Source organism: Lissotriton helveticus, chromosome 7, assembly GCF_964261635.1.
Source record: "Lissotriton helveticus chromosome 7, aLisHel1.1, whole genome shotgun sequence".
Taxonomy (NCBI): domain Eukaryota; kingdom Metazoa; phylum Chordata; class Amphibia; order Caudata; family Salamandridae; genus Lissotriton; species Lissotriton helveticus.
The window spans coordinates 1,352,154,832-1,352,178,499 of NC_136068.1; the positions used below are offsets into that span (position 1 = coordinate 1,352,154,832).

The following is a 23,668-nucleotide window of genomic DNA, read 5'->3' on the forward strand; positions in this document are numbered from 1 at the left end:
GCTACCGTTTTGTTTCGACTTGCCAATGTGATGAGTAGGCATTGCACTGTAATCTGCGTTTAGCAGTTTGACACTACCCCACCTGAACCAGTGTTCGGGGCAGAGCAAGCAGCTGTGTGGTCTGATGTTCTTTTCAGGGGCTGGAGTTTGGGTTGCACACCAAAGGCATGTCTGGTCGCTGTGAAAAGGACATTTATACCTTAGACAGCAGCTAGGTAAGGACATGCACTGGATATGAAGACCCATCTGGCTTCCTGTGTGTTGCGCTGCTTCTTGAGGGTTTCTACCAAGAGACACTGCTTGGACACTGGACTGCACTGGGTCATCACGTGGGACCTGTTTGCGGAAAGGCCACAATCAAACCTGCTCATGCAACTTCGGCCACAGACTCTGAAGGTCATTGAATGTCCCATTTGACCATGCTAAGAGGCTGCATGGTGTCACTCCATGTGCAGAGTAATCTGCAGCAACGTCCTCCATGTCTGGGCTTGGCAGTTGGAGAGAGGAACTCTTGACTTTGTGGTCACTGTCTTGTAAGTGTGCAGCGGCCATAACAACAAGCATTTACAATGCAATAGGTCTCGCAGTGACATTATTTTGAGCTATTGACATTGTGAATGACATTGTTTTTGTTTTCTTTTTCTTTTTTAAAACATAAATAAAAGGCACTGGTATTCACAATGCCAATAGCTTAAACTAAACTTTTAGCTATTGGCATTTTAAATTACAATAATGCCTTTTATTTACGCTTTACAAAAAAAAAAAATAATAATTTACAATGTCAATAGCTCAATATAATGTCCGTGCGAGACCTATTGGATTGTAAATGCTTGTTCTTTTTTTTTTGGCTATGTAAAGGCCCTAGAGGTTCCTCTAAAAGTGATTGAGTGCTAGGTCCCAGACTGGGAAGAGATCACATGCAGTGTTTTGTGTCCACGCAGATAATAGACTCGCTGCAGAAAGTTTCTTACTGTGGTCTAACATCCTAAATGAGCAGAAATGTGAGATTTTGTTTGAGAATTTAAACAAAAATTGAGAGAGTTTGTGCCTTAACAGACGTGCTCTCACCGAATTGGATAATCTGATTAGCTATTAATTTGGTTTGCTTATCTGGCAAACGGGCTAAGCATATTTAAAAGAAATCAACAAATATTTTAAATTCAACTGTTGCTGGTCTGCAGTTTTTAAACTGGAAGTGTGGCGGGTGAGTTTTTGTCAGACGCCTTGACAGTTTACTCCATTTATCTTAAAATTTCACTATTTGGGCTGAACTCAGGGGGAGGGGGGGAATAATGAGGCTGTCGGTGTGGGGCAAAATTCCTGACTACACTTGAAAATAAGTTGATTACATTTTCGTTTCCTGTTATATTTCCACACTTAACACAAAGAGCTGGTGTGTTACTTATCGAAGGCAACTAACACCTCTCTTATTCTGAATACGACCTCGGACCAACCCCGATGACGTAGTATTCACAAATACTTTGAGCAATCTTCTTTCATTGGAAGGTATTGTTTCACTCCCATGCTTTAAACATAATAAATGTATGCGTCAATCTAGACTTGTCCGAGATGTTGTTTTCCCCTGGCACTTAACAAACTAGTTTCGGGAATGGATGGTGTCTTAAACTTGCAGTTTCTACTATTTACGCCTAGAAGCAAAACCTATCTTCTGCATAATAAACATAGAGGTTGCAAGCCTTATCTCAAAACTATGTATTCAACTCACGCTCAGTTTGTTTCTGCCCGGATAATGAGTTTGAAACTAGCTTGCATTTGTTACTGTTTGGCCTCTTAATGATAATGTCAGCAGGAAATGCATTTTCGCCTTCTTCAGGGCTTTCAATGTAAGGTTGGTATGGTATGCCTAGTGTTGTGGTATTACACTGAAATACTTTTTTGTTCTTTTGCAGTCTTGAACGTCTTAAAATCTGCTTGGAGGATTAAATTGGAATTACAGAATTTGTAATTACTGGTATTTATTAACTAAAATTATTTTTGCTCCTTACTACCTAGATTTCTGATTATAACTGTACTTCGTTTGTAATGTGTTTTTTTACTTGTTTTTATTCCCCTTACTCTGGATTGAAGTATTTTTTTGTTTCTATGGGTATTTTATCTGACTAAACCAATCAAACGGAATTAACATTTCTGAAATACGCACTGAAGTCATGTAGTCAGTCTGTGTTCTGGCTCCGTTGCACTTACGCATTAAAAATTTGTTCTGATCCAGTCCTGGAGAGAGCAGGCGTGTTCTTCATCCAGTATGCTAATGACCCAAAAGTCACCTGAAGATATTCACTATTTTGCAGACATTTTTACTTTTTGATCTTGCTTAATCTCCCACGAAATCTGAATAGTGAAAAATCGTCCTGCTTCTGAACTCCAATTAATCAACATTCATCCTATTTTTTCCTTAAGCAAAAATGCAAGCATGATCCCAAATTCATATATCTGGTTTTGAATTGCTTCTTGCAAACATTGTTGACAAATTTAAATTCGTTTGTTTTTTCTTAAGACCCAGCATTGGCATTGACACCATACATCATCTGTTTTGCGAAAGCAGAAAACGTCTTCTTCCACTCCCTCCCCCCCAAAAAATGCCTCATTACAAATAAAATTGGATATAGCAGTATTATTATTAAACAATCTTTATTCCGCAATTAACACAGCCATAAAAGATACAATACATTAAAACAATATCAAATTCATTAAAAAAAGCTTATTTCATTATATTAAACAACTCTAAAATGACAATGGATGATATACTCTCATCTTAAAAGACCTCCGACATATACACAACTGTAAATGCTAACCAATTCCCAAAGTCCTATGTCAACATAGAACTGTTCACAAATATCCCTCTCTATGTCAGTCATATCTGGATTTCCTAGATCTTATCATTGCTCTTAAAAAATGCATAACCACGAATAAAGTGCGTTCATCCTGCAGAAGCTGTATGTGCAAAAGTGCAATTCGAGCCTTTCTAAATCCCACTTTTTTAAATTGGTTTTAAGATGCAGTCGCATGGAATACGTAAAATATTTGCATAAAAAGACAAAGTGTAAAATATCCTGTGGAAACCTAGTTCAAGTGGGAAAATGGGTTTGGATTTAAGAGGGCAGGAAGACGTGGCGCTCAAGGCTGTGTGATAGTTGAGTATTTCTGTTAATTTAAAAAGTTGCGCGGTGCAAGACAGGTCAGGGGAGAACAAACCCAAGAGGCAAACAACCCCTGCACTGGTGTAGGAAGGCCTATACCGAACAGAAGTAAAGCAAATCCTGCGCACACGCTTTTTGAGTGAGTGGTCCTGGGGTCAAGACTCGGTAGATAGATGCCAAACGCACTTTAGATAAAAAAAAAGTCAAACACAATGGTTGTGAATATGAAGAAGATTTATAGGTAAATTGTTGGTCAGTGCAAATAATAGTAGCCAGTCGACACGTGTTTCGTCACACCCTGAAGGAGATGTGACTCATCAGGGCTGATAGAACTTTGCAGGGTACAGTATCCGGGGTGGCAGAACAGAGTCGCTTGTCGGCCACGAATGTCTATTGAGACGGATTTCTCAATACGTGCCCTGCTCATGGAAGTGAAGCACAGGGAATCTGGACGGGTGCGTCCTAGAATCAGCAGGGACCTGAAAAGAACGGGAGAGGCGTACTGGTCCTGTACGGACGGGAAACGATGTGGCTCCGAGTAGTGGAGTCCGATACTGTATCCTGCAAAGTTCTATCAGCCCTGATGAGTCACAGCTCCTTCACGGTGTGACGAAACACGTGTCGACTGGCTACTATTATTTGCACTGACCAACAATTTACCTATAAATCTTCTTCATATTTACAACCATTGTGTTTGACTTTTTTTTAATCTAAAGTGCGTTTGGCATCTATCTACCGAGTTCTGACCCCAGGACCACTCACTCAAAAAGCGTGTGCACAGGATTTGTTTTAATCCTGTGGAAACCTGTTGTCGCAGCTACAGGGCCCTCTATCCTCTGCTCGTGCTACAAAGCCAATAGGAGAGGCCACTAAGTGATGAAACATGATAAATCTAAAACGAGTAAATAAAAAACGATCGTGGGCACTTGTTAAAATGGTAAGGTAAAACTCTAGTCCCAACACTGATTTAACTAAAGCATGTGCTCTAACCATCGTCTCAATCAGTTCCTTACATTCTCGCTCAGCACTAGCTTTCTTAGAGAACAGTTCATTAATTTATTTTTTATCCTCTCTTCACTGCTTTATAATTCATAAAAATGTCTGATCTTCTTAGGGAATAAAGTGTTTCCTTGATATATCTTGACCATGGAATTTTGACAGCATAATCCAATTAAAGGCAATCCAAAATTACAGCTTGGTTAAAGGAGACATCCTCATTGGACCAAATGTTCACCCAGCAAAGCAGGGGCTTGACTGCAACGAAGTCAGTGGTAAACCTTACCCTGAGTTCTTCATGAACAAAGTATGCAGAAGTACCCTGAGGGACTTTTAATATCCGTCTCAAAAATTCATTTTGCGTAGTCTGTTTTTCAACCACTGACTTGTAACCTCAGATCTCGTTCCCGCACAAGGCCTTAGAGGTACAGAATGACTGATATAATTTTAAAATCACCCCATGCGACCATGTACCTAATCTGTGTGCATAATTTGCAATGGCTCTCATGGTTTCTTCATATCCATTACCTTCTCTTCCTTCAGATTATTCCAATTTAATTTGGTGTCAAATAAAACACCGAGGTATGTAAAGGCTGGAACTTTGGCTATACTAAAAGTGCCTGCCTTGTAGGATTTTGTGCTATTCCCTCGACAACCAACTTCCATCACAAACGACTTAGTGTAGTTGGGGTACAGGTCCAGCCCATTCATGTAGGAGACAAACCCATCAATTAAAACGTGCAACGCTCTTGGGTGTGTGCTATAAGCACAGCAATGTCTGCATACAGACTGGTACTGGTCTACTGCCTATTCTCGGAGTTTAGACCTGCAATGATATTGAGGCAGATTCTAGCCCATTGATATACAGTGTAAATAAAAAAGGGGCAAGAATACAGCATTTGTGCACACCTCTTGAGCATTTAAAATGGTCAGTGAGTTCCCCCTCGTGTGTAAGTTGGACTGCAGCTGAGGTATGGGCATATAAAAGTCATCAGAACTTTTATTATTGCTTGCTCCATACCTAATCTAGTAGTGACCACAGTTTACTGCGGTTCACCTTATCAAACACTGCAGTGAGATCCATAAAATCTAGATATATGGAGCCTGCTTGGGCAATTACATATTTTGATATCAGTAAATAGAGGTTCAAGCATTGGCCCACTGTAGATTTGCCTATTTGGAAGCCATATTGGACCTCCAAAATAATTGGCTTTTTATCTGCCCACTCCACTAACCTTTTTAAATAAGACCCGACCCATAACCTTGAGAGTAGAGTCTATTAGGAATATGGGTCACTACAATGGGGATTATGCCTATCGCCCTTCTTATAAATAGGGGCACTAATAGCAGTGGACCAAGACTGGGGCATATCAGATAGCACTGCCGCATTTAAAACCCTAATCAGGATCGGGACCCACACATCTATATTGCTCCGGAACAAGTCCGGGGAAATCCCAGTTGGGCCCGGGTCGTTATTCTGGGTCAGTCCTTCTATGCCAACTTTAACCTCGTCTAGATGAAAGTTAATCTGAGAATCACTTGGGACGAGCTCCAAATCATTGTTATGTAGATCACCATACCCGTGATTATATAAACTGCCTGGAAATGATTCTTCCACAATATAGCAGTAGATGCCTTCGATGATCCTCTGACTCAACTTCAGTAAATCAATTTTAGCAGGTAATTTCGGTATTTACTTTTGCACCATTCAAAGACCTTCTCAGTTGAGCAGCTAGACTGGTTAAATCATCAAAAAAAATCATATCTCACCATTTCATTGATAAATTCCTTGGCTACCTCTAAATGTAAAGATACCATTCAGACTCTGCTGCAATGCCGATAAAGTGTTACTCACCATATCTCTCCAAAATCTTCAACGCTAAGATTAAATCTTCGAAGTTGAGATTCTCTTGAGTATTGAGACGAAATATTCTCAAGCGGCTCCCAGCCAACACCAGAAAAACCATCACGCAGGCCCTCATCGAAGCAGACTAGACTACGGAAACATACTCTACGTAGGAATCACAGCATGCCTCATGAAGAAACTTCAAACAATACAAAACTCAGTGGCTAGACTCATCCTCAACCTACCAAGAAGAACCCACATCACACTCCATCTCAAGAAACTACATTGGCTCCCGATTCACAAGAGATTCCATTTCAAGATGCTGACCCAAGCCTACAAGTTCCTGCACAACAAAGGTCCCTCCTATATCAACAGATGCCTGACTTTCCACCAACTGACCAGAAACCTCTGATCCGCGTCCCTCTCCCTCGCAGATTCCCCTCTGATCCTTAGCGCCAACAGCGGAGGGTGCTCATTCTCGCATCTGGCTGGCAAGGCATGTAACAACCTCCTCCTTCACCTCAGGACTGGATCATCGGTCCAGCTATTCAGGAGGCAACTCAAAATCTCGGTGTTCCAATGATCACACCGCCATGCAGCAGATAATACTTTTCCAATACCTCGAGACCCTTGCGGGTGAATTGCCACCCTTTATAAATGACTGATTGATTGATCTTATTGAGACTTCTATTTGTATAATTTTTCCTGTCCAGAATTGCAGCTTCTTTAGAGAAGCATCTTCAGAGTACAACTAACGTCCCCTCAACATGAGAGCCAAATCATACCTTATTTTTTCAGATAGCTATTAAAGACGTGCCTGTTGTAGATATTTGTGGACCAATCTTGTCACTTTCCATTACACTCTAACTACACTGCCTTATTCTACCGTTTCTAAAGTAAACTGATCTGCCTATAAGTTACCATTGTCTCGAAAAATGTGATTCTCTTTTGTATCTTTGTGAAGATTCAAATGAACAATAGAGTGCAGTCTGGGTGAGGGTGAAGAGGATGCTGAAATATTACAATCTCCTGCCATTTTCATACTGTTTGAGGAGGAAAATATTTTGAATACATAGCTGATGATTTATTGATCCTGAATATGAGCATAGAGGACATTGGTCTGAATATTCCATCCTCTACGTTTGGATTTGGTTCCATCAAATATTACTGAGTCAAACACAGTTGGATGATAATGTGGGAGATTAAGGAATACCTACTAATAACAATCTAATGTTACACATCTGCTTATAGTCCTATCTGATACGGGTGTCAAAGGCAGTGTCATAACGAAAAAGTAATTGATGACCTCCTCCATCTGTGTCTGCAACCAGAACCATGCTGGTTCCCAATGTGGATATTTGGATGTTTGGACCTCTTCTGAGATTATGCTTTTTACATGCTATCAACTTGATGGATTGTTGTCATTTTTCAGAATGTACTTCTGTAAGGACTTGTAGCACTCCTCTTTTCAGAATATTGTGGATCCTTATTAGCGGTCAAGTTAAAAAAAAAAAAGCTTAGCTGTTGTGATTATTATGAATAGACTAGCCATCAGGATCAAATGTTTCACTCTTTTACAAGTGGACATATGAGTAGTGAAACCAGGTCTGTGTTTATAGCAAAAATATGGAATAGGAATAGTTACCTGCTTTACAACACGGTCAACTCGCCACCTTTCAACTCGTCACCTGCCTGTAAATATCTGATTGTGCTATTTTTCTGCAACTATATATTGCACCCCACAAGTACTCGAGCACTCCATCAAAAGATATTTTCCATTTCGATATGACAAATACAGTACAGATCCTAACACCGCAATCTTATGACTATATTGTATATATTTTTCATACTAGTATATTTTCATCACCAGTTAGCTAGATCTTCAAATAATAAGAAGTACTTATGATTACTCTCGCAAACTGGCCGAGCAAATTCACCTTGGCGTAGCACTTAGTAAACTGTGGTTAGGAGATGGTGATTAGTCCTCACGAAAATATTAACAAATAGTAAATACCCAGATACTTTTATCTATTACATCAGAGGTAAACATTTGCACAATTACAGTGTCTGCTTTTTTTAAATAAGCCATTGCACATTGTGGCACTGAAATGCCTGGGGTGGTTTCACATTTTCAAGAAATATACTGGCCAATGTGGATTCCTACTCTTGCATTTTATGAATTTGTTTTTATGGAAGAAGTTGTGATAACGGTTGTTGTGAATTTTTTTGAACTATGGTTTTTTTAAGAGATTATTTTTGACAGTTTATGTTCCTGGAGAGGAGAACGTTTCTAGTTCAGTACAAAATTGATAAAAACAGCAATGCCCTCTATAATCCATTTCGTTTTGTGTTTTTAACTTTTTAACTATGGAGATGTTGTAAATTCGAATTTACCCCCCCCCCCCCGTTCATTTCTGCATCTTCTCGTTTTGTGAATAGTAGAAGAGTACATTTGTAATTATCCAGTATTAGGGGTATCTTTCATAGATTGCCTGAATCATTCCCCGTCGTCAGGGTGGGAGTCCCCGGTACATAAAAGAGTAATGTCACATAGTAATAGGCCAGAGGCCTCTCATTAGTAACATATCCATGTCCTTTTGTAAAAAGGACCAAACTTTGGCCAAGAGCCAATCAGATATCACCACCCTCTAGAACCTTCCTGGAAGGAGCCCTAGTCCCTCAGATTTTCTACCGCACTTCGTGCTAAGGGAGTCTCCACTGAGTTCTGCTCAGCTTCTTTGTATTTCTGGATTTTTTCCACATATTTTTCTCAGAATTGTCTTTCTGTGAGGGATTTTCAGTTTAGCCATGGCTGATACTCCAAAAAAGGGTCTCTTCAGATCTTGTGCCTCTTGTGGCAAAAAAAGGCTTCATGTATATGACATGCATGAGGACTGCCTTTACTGTCTCTACCCTGACCATTCAGCAAAGGATTGTAAAGTCTGCTGCACTTTTTCAGCCAAAACTCTCAAGGATAGAGAGGGCCGCCTGCTGATATGGCTTCAGAGACTCAAGGACAGGGATCAAGCAGTCTCTTCAGGTGAGAGTGAGTGTTCCATTAGGAGTATACACTCTTCTCCCAAAGGCCTAGAACGTCATCCCCAGAACCATCTTTGCAGCCACCTCAAAAGAGGACGCCCAAGTCTTCAGAGGTTCGTTCTAAGGCCATTGCTGTGAAGGTTTCTCAACAAGACCCTGCCTTCAAGAAACCTTTGGTGAGGTCTTCAGCTCTGCCTGTGACAACGTCGACAGCCACTATCTCCACGTCGATGGCGTCATCTTTAACATCAACGTCGACGACTACGACATCCTCGTCGTCGACGGGTAGGTCTGTTCCATCTCTTATTGTTATCAAAAAGTCGTCGACGACGCCACCGTCGACAAGCGCCTCATCGTCGACGAAGCCAAAATCGTCATCGTCGACAAAAGCACCGTCGATGAAAGCCTCATCATCGTCGACGAAATCGTCATCGACGGTAAAGGCTCCATCGACGACGACAAGTTCATCGTCGATGAGATCATTGTCGTCGACGAGCCCGTCGATGGCGACACCAGCGTTGACGAAGCAGTCAATGAAGCAACCATCGTCGACGACGTCATCATCGAAGAAGACACCGTCGACGACGGAATCTGGGTTGATTGTCGACGTTTCCCCGTTGACGACCACTCCGTCGACGGGCTCGACGACGGTAGAGTCGCCTCCCTTGAAGTGTACTTATACGCACTTCAGGATGACCACGCGTACTCTCACGCCGGAATTGACCTCTCCGAGCAGGGTCCAGCCATTCCCACCTGCTCATCTTCTGGATACTGAGGACTCTGATGAGGGCTCTATGTTCGGACAAGCAACAAGCCCCTCTGAACTACACGTAAAACTACATGAAAGTTCAGATTATGAGGAACAAGGACAGGATGATGTGGAGTACCAGGAGGAATTTCAACCTCCTCCGTCTCCTCTACAGCCTATGGTGTGTCTCCCAGCCTCCATAGTGACAGATCTGCAGTTTCTGATTGCGGACTACAAGCAAAGGTTTCCGTCTACTCCTCCGCCTCCGCCAGTTGTGACACCGCCACCTAAGCCTCGGCCTCCTCCTTTAGTCCTTCAACCAGATCCGGTTCCTTCGCGTCCTCCGCCATCCTCTGATGAGGAAGACGAAGAAGAGGAGCAACAACGGGAGGAAGGGGAGCTCCAGGACACACAAGACGAATGGGATGACTACGTGATTCCAGGTCCAGCATCCCCTGTACAGGCACAAGCGGATTCACCCCCGGAAGACATTGGGGGATTCCACAATATCCTAGAAAGGGCGGCGTTGCAATTCAAACTCAAGGTAACGGCAACACAACAGGATTGCTTCCTGTATGATTTTAAAGAGCCATTCCAAAAGACTGTACTATTCCCATTATTGACTACATCTGGGAACAAGGGGAGAAAATAGTGCAAAACCCTTCATCTCTGGCTCCAGTGCTGCCCAGACTGGACAAAAAATATAAAGCTCCTGACACAGTTCCAGCTTGCTTTACTGGCCATCCAAAGCCGGACTCCGTCATTACCCAGGCAGCACAGCGCAAGTCAAAAAATCCATTGGCTGCGTTGGCTGTGCCGCCAGATAAGGAAGGTCGAAAACTGGACAACATAGGGAAGAGGTTTTCGTCCATGTCCGCTCTAACAGTGCGTGCAGCAAACTCTTTGGCACTGTTAGGACGCTACAACCGCCAAATGTGGGCAGATATCGCTCCATATTTGGATTCGCTTCCAGAAGAGCAGAAAGAAGAGGCGAAAAAGATTCTCCTTGAAGGCGAGCGTTCCGCTTCGGAGATGATTAATGTGGCGATGGATATCGCATCCACAGGGTTCCGTCAGCTGGCAGGAGCTGCAGTCCTGAGGCGCCAAGGTTGGCTTAAAGCAACACCTTTCCGGCCTGAAGTTCAGACCAAGGTATTGGACATGCCGTATGATGGTCATCTTCTTTTTGGGCAACACATCGATGAGAAGCTCCTTTCGGAGCTCCAGAGGAAGAGGTCAGTCCTCGAGAGGTGCCTATCAGGGGTACAAATCCACGTACAGGTCAGATCAGCAGTACAAACCCCAGTACCAACAAAGACAGCAGCAAAACTAGTCGTCCTACAACAAGTCTTCCTTTCGTGGATGAGGAGGGAAGAAAGACACAGCCAGAAAGCAATGACTTCTCTCAGCCACAGGTCTCCATTTCCTCTCCACCTTGCAAAGTTGGCGGGAGAATTTCATCCTTCCTTCGCAATTGGCAACAAATTACAACGGATCGGTGGGTCCTCCAACTTGTTCAATTCGGACACTCTCTGGAGTTCGTGGAAACTCCTCCTCAAAAGCCGCCAGTACCAATGCTGCACAAAAATCTGCATCTGCTGCAATTGGAACTCTCCCTCATGCTCAAAAAAGGAGTGATAGAAAGAGTCCCCCGGAATCAGAAGGGCAAGGTATTCTACTCCCGATTCTTCCTAATTCGAAAGAAGGAGAAAAAATGGAGACCTATATTGGACTTAAGAGACCTCAACCAATACCTCAAAAAACAGTCATTCCGTATGGTGTCCATCCAGGAGGTGCTGCAACTCCTCAATGCGAACGACTTCATGGTGTCTTTAGACCTTCAAGACGCGTACTTTCATATACCAATCCACAGGAACCACAAGCAATTCCTCAGGTTCGTGGTGGCGGGCAAGCACTACCAGTTTCGGGTATTGCCTTTCGGCCTGAAGTCGGCGCCACGCATTTTTACCAAATGTCTCTCTCCAGTAGCAGCGTACCTCCGCCAACATCACCAGGTCTTCCCGTACTTAGACGACTGGCTCGTCAAGGCACCTACTTTCGCAGGCGTGACCAAGTCCTCAAACGCCTGTCTTCAGCTCTTCAAAGATCTGGGACATACTCTCAACGAAGAGAAATCCATCCTTCAGCTGTCCCAGTGTCTCACTTTCCTAGGAGCGGTCCTAGATACTACTCAGAGAAAGGCTTTCCCACTCACAGGAACGTCAATTGAAATTAAGGACCTTGGCCGCCCGGATTCAATCCAAAAAGTCCATCACGGTGCGCCTGTACAAATCCTTGTTAGGGATGATGTCCTCAAACATCCTGTTGGTTCCACACTGCCGCCTTCGTATGTATCCACTTAAGGAGGCGCTATCCGCTCAGTGGATCCAATCCAGGGGATCTTTCGACGACGTAATCCGGATAACTCCTACCATTGTCCATGCTCTGAACTAGTGGCTTCACCCACAGAATCTGAGGCAGGGTCTTTCGTTCATACTTCCAGTTTCGCCACATGTTATTACTACAGATGCGTCTTTGGAAGGATGGGGTGCGTTCCTTCAGGACCTAATCAACGGGCAGTGGTCCCTTGCAGAGAAGCAACTGCACATAAACCTCCTCGAGTTAAGGGCAGTCTACCTGGCATTAAAAGCGTTCCTGCCCAGAATCAAAGATTCCCCAGTGCTTGTGAGAACAGACAACACCACCACAATACACTATCTAAACAAACAAGGGGGAACTCGCTCTCTGACATTGTCTCAAGAATCTCAACGGATTTGGAAATGGCTACTTCAACACCACATTTCTCTTTGGGCAGAGTACGTCCCAGGGACGGACAATGTCCTGGCGGACTCTCTGAGCAGACAACGCTCGGTGTGCCACGAGTGGGAGCTGGATCAACAACTTCTCATCTCTGTATTCGCCCGATGGGGCAGGCCTCACCTGGATCTGTTTGCGACATTTTCGATCGCATGGTGCAACGTCTTTGCATATGCATTTCCTCCATTTCCCCTAATTCCCAGGGTCCTCCGGAAACTGAAGGCAGAGCATTGCACCCTGATCTTGATAGCTCCAGCGTGGTCGCGCCAGCACTGGTTCACAGAGCTTCATCTCCTGTCGCTGGAACCGCCGATTCTATTCAAGTCTTGCCCGACTCTCCTCACAATGAACCAGGGACAAGTCCAGCATCCGGATCCAGCATCTCTCAGATTGTCAGCTTGGCTCCTGAGTTCTGAGAGTTTCAGAACCTAGACATTCCTCAAGAATGCAGGGCAGTCTTAGCCCGGGCTCGGGCCGACAGTAGCAACAAGACGTATTCTCTAAAGTGGAAAAGGTTCTGTGTATGGTGTAAAGCAAACAAGATACACCCCTTTTCATCAACACCTGCTCAAATTCTACCTTACCTGCTCCATTTGGCGCACTCAGGATTGGCCCATGCTTTTATTAAAGTCCACCTAGCGGCCATACCTCGGTTCAGGCGTTCGTCATCTGGTACTTCCCTCTGGTCCAATAGGCTGGTTAAACAATTTCTAAAAGGCCTGTTCAGGACATTCCCTCCGGTGAGAGCTTTACCACCCACCTGGCAGCTAGACGTTGTACTTGCTCAACTGATGAAACATCCCTTTGAGCCAATACACAGAGCCGACATCAAATACCTGTCTTGGAAAACCGCTCTCTTACTAGCGCTCACATCAGCAAAGCGTGTAAGTGAGCTGCAAGCCTTCTCTATTCAGGATCCTTTCCTGCAGTTCAAACAGGACAGAGTTATTCTACAGACCAACCCAAAATTCATCCCGAAGGTTCCGTCTAATTTTCACCTGAATGAACCTATTTTCTTGCGGACTTTCTTCCCAAATCCACTTTCCGAAGCAGAGAGGTCTCTCCACTCTTTAGACCTCAAACGTTGTTTGAAGTTTTACATCCACAGAACAGTTTCGGAAATCCAACCAGCTTTTTGTTGCCTTCAGCAGGCCCAGAAAGGGTCTTCCATTAACTAAGCAGAGCATTTCTCGTTGGATCTCTGCAGCCATTACTTTCTGCCATCAACAGGCAGGTCATCCTCTACATTCTAAAGTTCGGGCTCATTCAACCAGAGCTGTCTCCACTTTAATGGCGCTCTTTGCGGGAGTGCCCATTATCGACATCTGCAGAGTGGCGACATGGAAGACACCACATACGTTCACCAGGCACTACTGCTTGGATTCTGAACTTATGAAAGATGCAGCAGTAGGACAAGCTGTGCTCCGTCATCTATTTCCCTAGAGGTGAGCCTTCTCTCTTTCATCCCTCCATCCTACTGTCTACTCGCACATTTCTCTTTTATATGATATTTTGGTACTTGTTATATTTCACAATTGATATTCTAATATTGAGTGATTTTAAATGTTGTACCATATGAAATGTGCTGGTTATTGCTTGCTACTCTAATTCAGGCATGCGAATCTATGAAAGATACCCCTAATACTGGATAAGAAATGCGTTACTTACCTGTAACTGCAGTTATCCAGTATTGGTATCTTTCATAGATTCACATGCAACCCACCCACCTCCCCTGGAAGGGCTCACCTTAGTTCTCTCAGTAGGTACTACTTAGCACTGTGCTTACGAAAATCTGAGGGACTAGGGCTCCTTGCAGGAAGGTTCTAGAGGGTGGTGATATCTGATTGGCTCTTAGCCAAAGTTTGGTTTTTTTTTACAAAAGGACATGGATATGTTACTAATGAGAGGCCTCTGGCCTATTACTATGTATATGTCTTTATGACATTACTCTTTTATGTACCGGGGACTCCCACCCTGACGACGGGGAATGATTCAGGCATGTGAATCTATGAAAGATACCAATACTGGATAACTGCAGTTACAGGTAAGTAACGCATTTCTTATGCATTCTCACACTACATTGTTTTATGGTAGGAATGATTTTGGTTTTATCCTAGTTGCATGTTTCTGGAGTAGGTGCTCCATGATCTCTAAAGTCCTTGAAATATATGCACAATACCTCGTTATTTCGAAAGGGCTTTTAAGAAGCTACACCTTCTTGCACTTGTTTCTATATGTGGCACTTGATGGTAAATCTACTAGTTTACCTCTAGTTAATTCAATAGAAGCAGATATTCAAGCTTTAGTTCTTGAAATGATAGCAGAACCGTGCCACTCATTACATCACCTAGGGTTGAGATACCTATAACATCCCACTTCCCCAAACCATCCAATCGAGTCACCTGCTGCAACAGCGTTCCATGCCCCAGTGGCGTCCACTCAGTTAGCTTTCCTCACCACCTGATATGCCGCAGGGAACTCCGACATAAATTTAGGACCACTTGTGTCCCCAAGGAAAGAGAACCAACCTCAGCTTTCCCATAGAGGTAGTCCAACAAGGGTATGGCGCCCATTGCCCACTTTTCGGCTGCATATGCCGTGTCCTCATGGAGATTATACGCCCACTCATTGATTATCATTGTGAGGCGGAGTAGTGGGAGTAGGAGTTTACGTCCACAGCTGCAATGCCTCCACTTTAGCTAGTTTGAAAGCCTCTGGCAAGTGCAATGCAGGGGGTATCTCTATTCCAGAGGAACCCAGAGAGCAGGGCTCGAGTCGGGGTACCACGCGGGTGGACGGCGTCCCCCCCACTTATTTTACTGCATTTTTACCGGGTGGACGCCGTCCCCCCTGCCCAAAAGCTGGACTTCGCACTTTGGCCTCTCTGGGGCGAGATCGGAGCTTTCTGATGCATTTGCATCTAAGGGGTGAGCGAGGGGAGGCAATGAATCTGATTGTGCGAGCCACCTTTCGTGACGTCACTTTCTGTTGTGACGTCACTTTCGGTGACAGCATCCCCCCACTTCTTTTTTTAGGACTTGTGCCCTGCCAGAGAGGATGGAGTTGATCTGCCTGAAGCAGCATCTGGGGGTGGTATAGGGTTAATGCTGTAGCTGAGACAATAGTCTGGGCAGGGTGACCATTTTGAATATGGCCGATCTGCTTGACATGGATAGCGGAAGAAGCGACCATGTTCTCACCTCTTCCTTCACCTGAGCCATCGCCAGTTCAGTATTCCTCGACCATGAGCACTTCGCATTCGGTGATAGATATACTCCCAACTATGTAATGCCTCCCTCCACCTCTTTAAGCCCAGTTCCCAGGCGGCAGGTCCTGCATACACATTCAGGGGGAAGACGACGGATTACGAAATGTTCTTAAAGATGCCAGACGTAAAATTGTATATTTTTGTCACAAACCCTTAATAGGCCATCTTGCTACATTTGTGGTATGCGCTCTAGTCTATGAGCGTGTGCGCGATGACGCGTCACGCCATAGACTAGAGAGGAAGCGCACGCATGCGCACAGACAGCGAGGGGAAAGGCGCGAACGGGGAAAAGCGGCAGTTGGCGACCGGAGCGGTCATTGTCAGACGCTCGGCGCCTTTAGCTCTGAGAACATTGTTAAATAAATAAAACCATCATTTATACACCTCCACCTGTTGCAGCTTGTGATTAAGGGGAGAAAGGAGTACATTACAGTGGCGACGAGGCTGGCATCTGAACACCACCAGGTGCAGGAGAAGATAACCAGACCCCCCTGCAAACCCCCACACGAGCCAGCAAGGCAGGATACCTTCAGGAAGAGCTAAAGGCGTGGCAGCAGCGCAACAACAGGATACAGACCCAAATTCCAACTCAAAAGTCAGGTCAGTTCTGCCCAACATACCAGGGGCCCCCAGCTAGCACCCTGGCAACTAAGGGAGACACCCCCAAGCTAGAGGACGGGGGGGAGACCGAGCAAACCGCGAAAAGTGCGAGGGACAATACCCCAGGTAGCCCAAGGGGCCGAGGCGACACGGCAGAGAGTGAAGGGGCATCCGGTGAGCATACCCAACGAAGGGCCCAGGAGGGAGACCCTAGAGAGGACGTCAGAATGGCGAATCAAGCTTCTGCTCTGATGGCACCCGTCCCTTTCCTACCCAGACCAGGAGAACCCCAACTAAAATGGGAGGACTGGAAAGAATATTTTCTCAACTACATAGAGGCCCTCGGAGATGAGAATGAAGGGGAATATACACCAGAAAGGAAAAAGAGACTGTTGCTCCACAACTTAGGCCCAGAAGGGGTAAGGGTGTTCAAGAATCTAGTACCCAAAGAGAGAGGTGCAGCGGAGACAGATGTCTTTAAGAATGCACTGGACGACTTGGACAGCCACTACCGCCCGGCGGTTTGTGTCTCCATAGACCGCTATAATTTTCAACAAAGAAAACAAGAGGCGGGAGAATCTATCGATGACTATGTGGCGGCACTCCGACGCCTAGCTATCACATGCCGGTATGGGGCCCTGCAGGACGAATACATCAAAGATCAAATCGTGATGCATACCACCAGCAGAGCGGTCCAGGACAAGTTATGGGCGATGGACGAGACGTCCCTTAAGGAAGTGGTGGCGATGGTCAAGAAGGCAGAAATGTCTAAAAGAGGTGCCGACGCGGCAAAAAGGGAAGGTGGACCGAGGCAGATGATCAACAAGATTGATGAGGCGCCACAGTCCAGCAAGCCCAAAGGCAATTACGGAGACCAAAGGAAAGACACGAGAGGAATGGGAAAACAGGCGGCCCGCTCCAGTCCTGGTAACAAATTTGCTTGCTACAGATGCGGCAGTGCAGCGCACACGGCGCAGGACAGACGTTGCCCCGCGTTCCGCGCCCGGTGCTCGTTCTGCGGACTGACCGGCCATTTTGAAAAGGTGTGCCGGAAGAAGGGGTCGAAATCCACCGTCAAGTGCATCGACTCCGCCACAGTAAACGTGAGTGAGGAAGAAGACCCAGAAGATGATGATCTGGTTCTGTGCATAGAGGATCAGGTACTGGATGTAGCAGGGAAGCGAAGAGATAAACCTCGCACGGACATGCTCATTGGGGGTGTGAAGGTACACGTGGCCGTCGATTCAGGGTCCCCCTGGACTATCGTGCAAAGATCGATATGGGAAGAGGACTTCGCACCGGTGGTGGGGCCCGACTTGATGCCGCCGGACATCAGACCCATATCGTACACGGAAAACTCCATCCCCCTGGTGGGGTGCCGGGACTTCGTGTTTGAGTTCAGAGGGAGGTCGGCCACCTGCACCCTATATGTGGCGGAGAAGGGTCCATCGGTGTTGGGATGGAGAGATGCAGGAGACCTGGGCATCATACTCAATCCAGGAGGGAAGGAGCAGATACTGTTGACAGATGAATGGCCCCTCTCGAAGGAGGAGGACTGGAAAGCAGCATACCCCAAAGTCTTTGAGGGCACGGTCGGCAAATTGGACAAATTTGTACATAAAATAGTCCTTAAGGAGGGGGCAGTACCAGTTGTCCATAAGGTCCGAAACATACCCATATCCACGAGTGAAGCGGTGCAACAGGAATTGCTGAGATTGGAAGAGCAAGGCATCATCGAGCCAGTGGACAGCGCAGAATGGCTATCGCCTTTGGTGGTGGTCAAGAAGCCAAATGGTAAGGTCCGGCTCTGTGTGGACCTCAGAGAGCTCAACAAAAACCTTATTGTGGAGAGATTCCCGCTCCCGAGGATCGAGGAGATGCTGGCGAAGACAAAAGGCATAACACACTTCTCCACAATAGACCTCACGTCGGCATATTACCAAATAGAACTGCATCCTTCAAGTAGGAAGTACACGTCTTTTATAACACCGTTTGGCTGCTACCAATTCAGGAGAATGCCCTTTGGCTTGGCGTCCGCCGCGGCCGTTTTTCAGAAACTAATGCACAGATTGTTTAAGGACATCTCAGGGGTGCAGTATTTTCAAGATGACATTTTGGTGATGGGCTCCGACAAGGGAGAGCACGACAAGAAACTGCACCGAGTCCTGGGAGTGTTGCAAGGAAAAGGCTTAACAGCAGAATGGAGCAAATGTAGAATTGGGACTCACTCAGTGACCTACTTAGGACATGAAATTGGTACACACGGCATCTCACCGAAAGAACAGAATGTGAAGGCGATAAGGGACGCGAAGGCTCCAGCAACCAAGGAGGAAGTGCGGTCATTCCTTGGAATGGCCGAGTATTACAGCAAGTTTGTCAGACACTTTGCTACTCGGACCTACAGGATGAGACAACTGATCAGAAACAATGCGAAATTCGAATGGGACACGGAGGCTCAATCCGAATTTGAGACAGTGAAGGACTGCATCAGCCAAGCAATCCCTCTGCAGGGGTATGTCCCCACCGGAAAGACCATAGTGACGACAGATGCGAGCGACAAGGGATTAGGGGCGGTGTTGGCGCAGGAAAGAGAAGATGGATCCAAGGAAACGATCAGCTTCGCGTCCCGTGCACTTTCCCCGACGGAACAACGGTACAGCGTAATCGAGAAAGAGATGCTGGCGGTCACGTGGGCCCTCCACAGGTTTCGGCAGTTCATATGGGGCACGAGATTCAAACTGCAAACGGATCACAAGCCACTCATCAAGGTGTTAACATCCTCGGGCCATGACACCGCGACCCCAAGAATCGCCAAAATGACGTTGAAACTTCTGGACTACACCTACGACGTAGAATATCTCCCAGGCACGCAGAACAAGGTGGCTGATTTTCTCAGCCGGGCTGCCGCGATGGAAGAGGCGCCGGAGGAGGCCCCGGACAGGGAAGAGATGGTGGCCAGCATGGAGGATCATGAGATGTCGATTAGCGCGCAGGAATGGGAGGCGGCCTACGAGCTTGATGAGGAGAAGGTGGAAGTTAGGAGACACCTCACGTCGGGCTGGCCGGACAAAAAGAAGCTCAAGGAGGGTGTGCGACGATTCTATGAGATGAGAGAGGAATTGTCGCTGAGTGATTCGGGAATTTTCTTGTACAGAGGAGAACGTGTTGTGCCTCCAGTGACACTGATACCCAGGCTGTTGAAGCTGATGCATGAGGGACATTTGGGCATAGTGAAAACCAAGGCGTTGGTCAAGCAGATGTATTGGTGGCCAGGAATGGATGCCCACATAGAGAGACAAGTGCGGGAGTGTGGACAGTGTCAAGGAGCGGACAAAGTGCTCCGCCCGCTCAGACCTGCGTTGGGGAAGTTTGACACCCCGCAAGGCCCCTGGGAGGATGTGGCTATAGACATCCTGGGACCTGTCCTAGACAGCAGAGGGGTGAACAAATACATTTGTGTGATAATGGACAAGTATTCCAAATGGCCTGAAGTGGACATACAGGAGTCAATGGACACGGACACTATTTTGCGATTCCTGACATCAGTGTTCCTTCGTGAGGGCATACCCAAGTCCATTCTCAGTGACAATGGCCCTCAATTTGTGTCAGACAAGTGGGGACGATATATGAAAAGGAATGGGATTGAAGTGAAACACACGGCCGTTTATCACCCAGCAAGCAACGGCCAGGTAGAAAGGTTCAATAGGGTGCTCATGGGCTCCATTCAGGCAGCAATATCCCAAGGAAAGGACTGGGAAGCGGAAGTAATGAGCATGCTATGGGCCTACAGGATCACGCCCTCTGTGGTGGGGTACAGTCCGTTCCAAGTGCTGAGGGGACGGCATCCCTTCACCCGGGACAACGTGGCATGGAGGGAGAAGACCATCACCAGCAAGTGGTCCCCAGCGGTGGTGCAGCACAATTTGGAGAAGGCCCAGAAGATCTACGCAGCACACTATGACAAGCGACGCAACACAAAGGAAACAGTGCTGGAAGAAGGGGAATGGGTCAGGGTTAAACTCCCTACCCTACAAAAGAAAGGAGAAAGCAAGTTCAGCCGGCCCCTACGAGTTCAGGAGGTACGAGGAAGAGCGGCTCTTCTCAGTGACGGCAAGGTCTGGTCACAAGACCGCATGGCCAGAGTCAATAAAATAGTAGTTTGGCCCAAGTCTGAAGAAGACGAGAGGCGGATGGACTCACAGGAAGAAAGACCCCTAGGGGGGCACAGCACCGGAGATGGTGGGGAAGGTGTAGGCGAGGACATTGAGATGGATGGCCTGGGAGCAAGGCCTACCGATGGAGATGGCGCACAGGTGAATGCAGAGCAGCGGGCTGATGAGAGAGGACATGAGAGGTCCCAAGGAGAGACAGAAGAGAGAGAGAACATGCCGGTAAGAGACACCCGCAGCGGAAGGGCAGTCACTGTGCCCTCTCGCTATAGAGACTTTGTGATGGATGGACATTAGCGTGTGGAGCCACCTCCCCTGGTGTCCCACCATAGACTCTTACGCATGCTTTGGGACTCTTAACTTAATGAGTAAAATTGTTTTGTTGTTTATATAAAAGGGGGGAGATATGTGGTATGCGCTCTAGTCTATGAGCGTGTGCGCGATGACGCGTCACGCCATAGACTAGAGAGGAAGCGCACGCATGCGCACAGACAGCGAGGGGAAAGGCGCGAACGGGGAAAAGCGGCAGTTGGCGACCGGAGCGGTCATTGTCAGACGCTCGGCGCCTTTAGCTCTGAGAACATTGTTAAATAAATAAAACCATCATTTATACACCTCCACCTGTTGCAGCTTGTGATTAAGGGGAGAAAGGAGTACATTACAACATTGTATGTCTTTTTTTATAATGAGTGAATATTGTGTTGCTTATAAGGTGACTTGCATTGTTTAAACAGGAATAAATTACACAAGTGCGTGATCTATGTGGCCTGGAGCATGCCTTGTGCAGGAGCATTATGCATGAATCTGTGCCGGGGATTAATTGACGTATAGTGTGTTTAGATGGGTGTACGAGCTTTAATGCTTCATTAGTTTGCACTGCGTATATATGTTGTTCAGTGCCTTGTATCGTGCGTAGATTTGCCACCATTCCAAGAGAAAAATACTGGCGAGGTATTGTTGGTTAAAGAGTTTACAAAGTCCGGGACGTGATACTAAGTACGACTTTAAAAAATAGTGTGTATTTGTTTGTAACATGACTTTTCTGTCTTTCTTTACTGTATTTATGAATCTTGGATCATGAATGCAGACAGGCGGGCAACTAGAGCCAAATTTTGGGGGGGGGGTGCGGGGGGTGCCTAATTCTTTCAACCACAGACAGAGTGGCTGTAAGAATGGGTGAACACACAACAAATGCCTAACTTACAATTAATGGTCTCTTTAAAGACCTGTTAAGTACTCGGGTGCGGCTGCAATTAGATGCTCGCCAGCCCGCGAAGACGTGTTATCCCGGGCTGACACACACAAAGGGGGGGGGGGCTGAAGCCCCGTGAGCCCAACGGGTGTTGCGCGCCCGAATGCAGCTCTCGATCTCAACAAAGTGCTTCTATTTCTATTCACTGTTTGAATTATGTATAGATAAAAGGTAAAAATGCCGGTTTTTGGCGATGTGGCTTATTTTCCTGCTGGCAGGGACATTAAAATACCGATGGTCGCCGTACTACCGAGTTCTTGGTTAATGCACCGATTAGTTCGGGAGCTGGTATTGTCCAAAAGCTAGCATTGCGCGTGCATCTGTGCGCCTATCTGTCCATCGGGCACGGCCTTGCACTGCAGGGGACTTCTTATTCGCTTGCAGTGCCGGCCAAGGGCTCACGGGGGCTCTGCCGGCTTCTTCCGGTTCGCGTGGGGGGACCCAGGGAGAGCCAGGCGCGAGCCGGTCTCTCCCTGGGCAGGTTCGCGCGAGGAACATAACAGGTGGCTGATTAGCGCAGAGGGAAAAGGGGAAGTCAGGCGGGGATTATTAACTGCGTGGCGGGAGGCGTGAAGGGAGGTTGTTTTGCCCCACCCACCCTCCCTCTTTTTTCTTTTTCTTTATTTATTTCTGGGCTTGTTATTTTGCGGTGCTCTAGGCACTGTTTAGTTTAGGTAGGTTTGCCACTGTTAGGATGGGTGCCTTTGTTCTTTTGTAGGCGGGTTTTTGTTAGTGGGGGTGGGCAGCCTGGAGCGGGTTGGCCATCCTGAAGGGTAGCGTTGGGTAGGCTAGGGTTAGTAGGCAGGAGTTTGTTCGGGGTTTTGGGATTTAGGTTTCGTAGGCTCACTGTAGAGTTGAATTATGTAAATAATAAATAAATAATGAATATGTTTATGATATTGATGATGCACCTGTCCTAAAATAAAAGTGGCCTTTCTTGCTCCTAAAAGAAGGTGTGGACAATGTTTTCTTGCGCGATACGTGTACGTCTTCGGCTGTCCTATGAAGGTCTAGAAGAGAGCCCTCTGAGCTGCCATGAGATTCGTCGTGCTGGGCGCTAGGAGGGCGGGGCGGTGGGTGCCGGTGCAGCCAGGGATGAGGGGGGCTTATCTTCACTGTCGCAGCATACAGTGTCGGCCGGGAGTGCACGCCTGGTAAGAACCCGTCACTCACGCCCAGATCGGTTTAGCTACATGTTTTTGTTCTTCAGTTTTGCAGCGCTATGTAGATCCAGTGCCTAGACGGAGAGGTTGGCAGTGGGGGAGGAGTCACGGGGCAGGATGGCTTGGCACATGCGAGGGATTTATATATTTATTTTATTTATTTGTGCGTTTTTATATAGCGCGGACTTTACCCGAAGGCGTCAGAGCGCTTCACAATAGGAACAGAAAAATTACAAATGAACAAATTACAAAAGCAGACGATAAGTTACATGAGGTAAAAGTGACAATTGTGAGCAAACAATACATGAGGTAGCAAACGGTGCAATACATGAGGAAAGAGGGACAAGTGTGCAGGTTACAAGAGAAAAACAAAGTACATTTAGAGGTAATATACTGCAAAATATGCTAGACACAGAGGCACAAGAACAAACGTTACGTAGGCAATGGTGACACTTGTGCAAGTATCAAATGCAAACAAAATGGGAAAGGTAGCAAACAGTGTGTTACAAGAGAAAAGTGGCGTGTGCATGTTACAAAAGAGAACCAAACACATAAACAAGGATAATACTGCAATAAATGGCAAACACTCCCACCACACGAACACACTGGGAA

At 46.3% G+C, this 23,668-nt stretch overlaps 1 protein-coding gene across 4 annotated transcripts in view; it reads left to right on the forward strand.

The window, feature by feature from the left end:
* The window catches only part of NARF (nuclear prelamin A recognition factor), a 403,053-nt gene that overhangs the window by 88,703 nt on the left and 290,682 nt on the right, over window positions 1-23,668 (forward strand). The window contains exon 2 of one of the 4 annotated variants that reach the window (XM_078654655.1): window positions 1,911-1,972. The exons of 2 other annotated variants lie outside the window; for them this stretch is intronic. The gene's annotated coding sequence lies outside the window, so the exon portion shown is untranslated. Of the gene's footprint in view, window positions 1-1,910; window positions 1,973-22,866; window positions 23,048-23,668 lie in introns of those variants that run through there. One more of the 4 variants, XM_078654656.1, reaches the window with a different exon arrangement.